This window comes from Quercus suber, unplaced genomic scaffold (genome assembly GCF_002906115.3).
Source record: "Quercus suber isolate HL8 unplaced genomic scaffold, Cork oak 2.0 scaffold_1605, whole genome shotgun sequence".
In the NCBI taxonomy this organism is placed as follows: domain Eukaryota; kingdom Viridiplantae; phylum Streptophyta; class Magnoliopsida; order Fagales; family Fagaceae; genus Quercus; species Quercus suber.
Window position 1 is genome coordinate 1,125 of NW_027070968.1, and position 5,532 is coordinate 6,656.

At 32.8% G+C, this 5,532-nt stretch overlaps 1 long non-coding RNA gene across 1 annotated transcript; it reads right to left on the reverse strand.

Annotated features, from left to right (window-relative positions):
* Nucleotides 1-311: 311 nt before the first annotated feature.
* Nucleotides 312-2,262, reverse strand: LOC136066022 (uncharacterized). Its single transcript, XR_010627569.1, has 3 exons — nucleotides 2,169-2,262; nucleotides 852-1,581; nucleotides 312-754 (listed from the first exon to the last, which is right to left on the reverse strand). It is a non-coding gene; the product is annotated as an uncharacterized LOC136066022 (long non-coding RNA).
* Nucleotides 2,263-5,532: the final 3,270 nt, after the last annotated feature.

Consider the following 5,532-nt stretch of genomic DNA (forward strand, 5'->3'; position numbering starts at 1 on the left):
TCTACACTTTCGGTTTCATATCATCATCATCAATTAATATGATGGGGAAGTGAGCAATCTTGCTCCATTCTTTTCCCCTCTTCTCATCGTGGTACTGTTCCTTCAACAATGGAGACTACTCATCAATCCTCAGTGAAGAAACAGAGGTAGGCAGCCCATCTCATTGGATAACATGTACATAAGCTCAAGGCAGAAAGTCATTGTGGCACCATTCATCAGCCAATCCTTTATTAAGTGAAAAATATTTTCAGATATATTTATCAAAAAATAAACGTACAAATAAATATACATGTAATCGAACTAATGACACATTATCTGACTATAAAATAGGGGCATGGGTCACATTGTGATTTTAGCTCATGTAATAACCTCATCATCCATATGTATGAAAGGATGTGAGCAACCTTTGCACCAATAATTTTACTTCTTTGTTTGGCATCATTTCATCTATGAAGGTTGAAGGACATACAAGTGAAAAGACAACAAATTAATTCAATAAATATATAGTTGGACACTTCCAACCGTGACTGAAAGCAACCTTGGCAAGAGGAGTGACTTGCTGAGCCTATGAGCTAATTGTAGTTAGGAAGAGGAAAAACAAAAGTAGCAACATGTCCTCTGGGAAGGACTTCAAATCTTCACGTCCACCACCATTTCCAAAATCTTGAAGAGTCTAATGAGCCCATATCCGTCCGCATGCAGTGTGTTTGATTCTTAGAAGCCCTCATCCACCCGCAGGCAATGTTTGCTGCATCTGATGATGTTAATTGAATTTAAAATAAGCATATGAAATGTAAAATAATTCATTCCTAAGTTGAAAATAAGAAATCATACAATATATCACCCCCTACCCTCACTTTAGTAAAATAAGAAAAATCACAAGGCATCTCTGGACTTGATCTGTCATGGAACAAGAATTTCAGCAATCTTTGGGTCAGCTTTCCCCCCTTGCCTCTGGCACCATTGTCACACAATAGGGCATTTTAAATTCTTGGTAGTAATGGTAGCCCCAACAAGTGAGGACAGCAAGAGCAGTCATATTCTGGCTGAACCTTTTGTGCTCTTTCAAGTTAGGAAGAAAAAAAGAAACAAATGTAGCAACCTATCCTTCAGAGGGGATGTCACATCTTCCCATCTACCACCAATTCCAAAGAGAAAGCTTGAGTAAGTCCCTCTCCACACTTGATCAGTGTGATTCAGCGGCTGTTAGAAGGTAAAGAAGCAGCACTAGCTATCAACTGCCACATAATTTACTTGAGATTAAACAGCATGCCAAACTGGCCAAGTCAAATCCCAATATTTCCTAAAATACTCTAACTTATAAAACAAATGTATTATTCATCAAATACATATGCTGGAAAAATTGCGAAACACAGTGAAAGTATAGTGAGGCAAGAGCAGCCCCAGCAAGAATGAGAGTAAATGATTCTTTAATTAAGAAAAGGAGGAGATTTTGCAGTGACTTGAAAACATATCAGAGTTTTAGAAATTTATATACAATGCAAAAGGACCAGCAGCTAGCAGTGGCATAAATTAACAGCAGATGTGTGAGGCACATGTTATTTACAAGTAAATGTGACCCTGCAAAACAAAAGGCAATGAATGAGCATGTTGAAAATTATCTAGTTCAAAAAATATATGTCAACTGTAGCATAATCTTGGGATCCAGAGCCTCTGGTTGAAAAACATCTAACAGCATCTCTTACATAGGTGTACCAAAAATATTTTTACTACTAGAAAGCTGTACTTTGTTCTGGAATATATATATATATATATCTAAACATTTTTCTGGTTGCCATGAAGTTTTTTTTATAATTTTTTTTTTTTTAAACTAAAATGTCTAATACTAAAGTTGTGGTATCAATATCATGATATATGGTCTATACAACATAGGATAAGGCATTAATAACCATAAATGACATACCTTGAACAAATTATTATAAAACCAATTAATTATTTTTATTTACTACTATACATCATCCATTTGTTATTTTATCCTCTAAAACTTTAATCAAATAATTTGAAGGAACATTTTTTTATAATTTTTTTCTCAATTCAATAGACAGATTGATTGGTAGTTTGCGGTTCGTTGAGTGTCAAAAAACGCTTTTAACTTTTTAAATGAATGTATTGATCAACAAATACATATGCTGGAAATTTAGAATTACCTTAGCTTAAACATTCGCAAAAGTCTTTGTCTTATATTTCAGAAGTCCAGAGTAGAAATGTAGTGAATGTATAATGAGGCAAGAACATCTCTGGCAAGAATGAGAGTTAAGGATGAGCTTTTACAATGACTTGAAAACTAATCAGATATTTTGAAGGGTTTTTTTTTTTTTTTTTTTTTTTTTTTTTTANCATGATCTAGTGCTTCCTTTATATATGTATATAGTTCGGGATGTTGGGGAGTTTTTCTATAATTTACAGTTATATAACACACTAAAACAAAACTAAACCCGTGGTTTATGATATATGGTCTATAGAGCTTATGATTAAGTGTTTATAAACATACTTTCAGGCTTTTAATGAAATATTCACCTACATATTAATTTAAAAAGAGAAGATACTTTAAAGCTTGGCATTAAAAAGTTAGATGAAATAGAATGATTTTGGGTGAAAAAGAATTTTTTTTTTTTTTTTTTTATACAGGTTGAAAAAGATTTAAAGTATTGATATTAGTTATTTTGATAGGGATTATCATGCTTAATGAATAGAGGAATTAATCTCCAGAAGAAATTTCAAATGACCATTAAAAAAACGTTTCTTTGAAAAGAAATTTTTGGTAATCACGCACAAAACTTTTTAGTGTAGCTTGATGGGAATTAACGAAAATGAGAATTAGTACCTGGGCAGAAGTGTTCTTCGACTCATAGCTTAATCAACATATGGATATTCTGGGGATGTGGGCAATCTTGAATCAATATCTAGCTCACAAAGAGAGGTAGGCAGAACGTCTTCCAGTAAGCAGCCAAGATTATTGCATCAAAAAATATGCAAGTTTTTAAGAGAGGTAAGGGGTTGAAATCCCTTAATCCTCCTTCCTGCCACACTTGAAAAAGTTACTGATGAGTGATGTATAATCGACAGCATTTGGAATCTGATTAGAATATCCAGGATATTTGCTAATGAAGAATATCTCATCCAATTGCCTAAATTTCCTTGGTTCATCTCCCTTTGCATTGATTTCAAAGGAATATTGCTGCCAGTAAGGTTTAAAGAAAAACAAACTAATTAAAACAAAAAATGTTGGCATTTGATAGCAAAACCTAAAGGATAATACACAGTGACTCTCGACTAGGAAAAGATAAACACATATAGACCTCATAGCTAGGAACAAATCTAAGGACAAAATCTTTCACTAGGAAACAGGGAGTATTGATAGTTAAACAAGTGAGGTAACAAAAACTAAACTATTACTCCAGTTTTCAAAAAGGGAATTTTATTTTTGATCTAAACCACCATTAATTTTAATTGTACCTTCATTCTAGCTTCCTAAAAAATGGGCAGAAAAATAAAATTAGGATCAACTGGAGTTGCAGCATATTGGCGACCATCTGTATGGGCCAAAAAAAAATAAGTTTTTTTATAGTTTGAATTACTGGAAAGACAAACAAAAAGAATCCAAATCAATTACAGTCATTAGAAGTTTCAAGGTGATTAGAAACTAGAATCCAAAAAAAAAAAACAGAACTCATAATGCATATCAACAATAGCTAATACAAACAGGGACTAGAATATGCTAAAAATTAGTTAACTAAAAAAACTAATAATAAGAGCAGGGAAAGAGAGAAGAGTTAATGAATCTTGTTGCACATTCCTGATTTTGGATTACGAAGTGATAGCATTAGTTCAATACCATTTCCTGTTTCCCCTGGAACTCAAATTTTACAGCCAAAAACAGTTTAAAAAATAATATGACCAAAAAAATAGGTTTTTAGCAATATAACGACATGATTGCAAATGCTCTCAGAACAGTCAGTTAATAAAGGGGGCAATTAGGAGAGAAAAAAGGGACTAAAGAAACGTTAAATTTCTTATTTCTCTCACTTAAGATCTTAAACAAAATACATATCAGTTGCATAGAGAATCTTTCACCTTGATGGAATTAAAAATTGAAAAGATGCAACCAATCAAAATCAAAAGCAAAGCTCCATTGACCGGGCCATGCTCCTATTTGGGTGAGAATCAAAGTTTTGTTTTGGCTCTGGTTTCGGTTTCGATTTTGTTTTAAAGAATAAAAACACACACAGCTTTGCTAAACTTGTTCTACACTTCCCAAGAAAGCTTACATCAAAACATTCCTAAGCATGTACAATAACTACCCAACTAAGGGGAAAAAAGAGAAGGAAGATTAACTCAAGTAATTAAAAACTGACTTTCACAGTAAACAAGCAATGGCAGATAAAGCATTACTTGCCACTACATTTAACAAGCAGTTGCAAATAAAGCATAATAAGATCAATGGCAAACAAATGCCACAACTTGCAGGCCTCTCTCTCTCCAATTGAAAGGTCAGTGGCATTTGGGTGTGACACAAACAACACAAATAGAAATGATTGGCCAAGCCAAATTGGATGAGAGACAAATTTAATGGGCAGAGCAACTTCTAATCTCATCTTTGCATGGTTGGTCTTTACATAAATTGGTTTCTTTAAATTCCAAAATCAAGTAGATTCATCCATTTCAAACTATCTTAAGAATTTAACAACATTGCAGCTAAGGATATTACTTAATACGATAAATGAAGTCTCCCTCTGAAAGAATCAAGGGTTTATTATAATTTCCACATGTTTAATGTTCCATTTATCTTTGAAAAACTAAAATTCCTAGCTATCATTTTGGAGTAGATAAATGTTCTTCATAGGAATTACAATGTTAACAATTTTCCTACTGTTTTATCTTTAAGAATGTCAACAAAAATCCACAAAAGGAAATCAAACCATTGAAGAGCGGAAACATAATTACATACATAGGAAATAGATGTCTTTCAGTTCCAAGAATCTTTACTTATCAACACCAACACTTCCACGTGATAGGAATAAGCAATATGCAGGTATGACTATAAATTTGCAAATAGCAAAACATTACAGAACTTTAGACAAGGCCTAATACCTCTTACATCCCAGTAATTAGTCCCCACCAGAAAAAGTCCAAAATGTGGAAGTATATTTAAACCAATTCATGTACTGAGTGTTTTCTTAATACTATATAAATCAATTCATGTACTAATGAATTTTTTTTTTTTTTAATGTACTATAAATAAACCCATTCAGGTTTTTTCTGCTTCTTTCAATTGAACCAATTCATGTTTTAGGTAGTTTATGTTGAAGGCATCTCAAAATTTTTGGCTTGTTCCAAAATTTCTGAATAAAAATCGTACTACAATGATGGGTGGAGATACATTTGAAAACATTCAACAATACAGAGGCAAATTGGTACCTAGTTATATTCTTTGTCTCGATCATGTTAAGATGACTAAATGTATTATGGCTTAGTAGCAGAGGAACACTGACGATAGACGAACAACAATTT